At 44.3% G+C, this 1,007-nt stretch overlaps 1 long non-coding RNA gene across 1 annotated transcript; it reads right to left on the bottom strand.

The window, feature by feature from the left end:
- Window positions 1-607: 607 nt before the first annotated feature.
- LOC139070302 (uncharacterized) lies at window positions 608-1,007 on the bottom strand. Its single transcript, XR_011520842.1, has 3 exons — window positions 899-1,007; window positions 774-819; window positions 608-706 (listed from the first exon to the last, which is right to left on the bottom strand). It is a non-coding gene; the product is annotated as an uncharacterized lncRNA (long non-coding RNA).

Genomic DNA, 1,007 nt, shown 5'->3' with positions numbered 1-1,007 from the left:
TCCCCATTCTAAAAAATCTACACGTCCTTCTCTTGATAGACTTCCCAAGCCTGTATTATACAAAACCAAAACCTGCCATTTAGATGGCCTAAGTAATGCAGAAAAAGTATATATCATGTTAGATTAGATTAGATTAGAATGTCTCAGATAGTAGAAGCTAACCATTAGCATTATCAACTCCACCACACAGCAAAAGATCCTCCAGGCTTGTGTTACTTGGAGATAAAAGTCAGTGGTAGAGTTGTGTTGCTGTTATCAGTCAGAGGGGAGATGTCGAAATATAAGAAATAGATTAGTTTAGATTAGATCAGATCAGATCCTGTTTTATGTGATAGAATAGAATAGAATAGAATAGAATAGAATAGAATATTCTCAGGCCATCTGCTGTCACGGTTTGCCTCCACCTACTGGTGGATTTTCTCTGTTTTGTGTTGCAAGTAGGCGCGGCAGACGGCACACCTGTTTGGAGTTTTACTAATTGAGGGACAGAGGATTTAAGGAGCGGTGTGACTCAACTCTAGTGCCGGTTGATACTCTCACATGGTATCCTGTTCCTGCATCACCTACCTTGCCTGGAGTTGTTCCCACGTCTCGCCGCTTAAAGATCCTCTGGACTGCTCTCGCCACGTCTGCCCGCCTGCCTCACGCTCTGAACTCCTCATCTGGTCCGACCTTCCTCAGTTCGCCTCCGCTCTGGTTCCGATTCCTGACCGTAAGAACTCTCTCAGTCACAGACTCTTATCTCCTGGTTCTCTGGTTCTGGTCTCGCTCACCTTCTGCTTATATCCCCGTAGATTCCGGTCTCCTCCTGATCCTGATCTGAAGCAGCGCCTTTAGTTAGTTTTGCCTCATCTGTTATTTTTCTCATTGTAAATAAACCATTTTACTTTTTACTCACCATCCCTCTCATGTGATTCTTCATGTCCTGGGTGAAGGCTCTTACCCACAGCATGACATCTGCCCCTCAATGACATGTTATCCAGGGGTTACTAAGTGCATTATTGAGC

Source organism: Nothobranchius furzeri, chromosome 6, assembly GCF_043380555.1.
Source record: "Nothobranchius furzeri strain GRZ-AD chromosome 6, NfurGRZ-RIMD1, whole genome shotgun sequence".
Taxonomy (NCBI): domain Eukaryota; kingdom Metazoa; phylum Chordata; class Actinopteri; order Cyprinodontiformes; family Nothobranchiidae; genus Nothobranchius; species Nothobranchius furzeri.
Note: the sequence above shows the minus strand (reverse complement) of the source record. Positions and strands in the feature narration are given on the sequence as shown.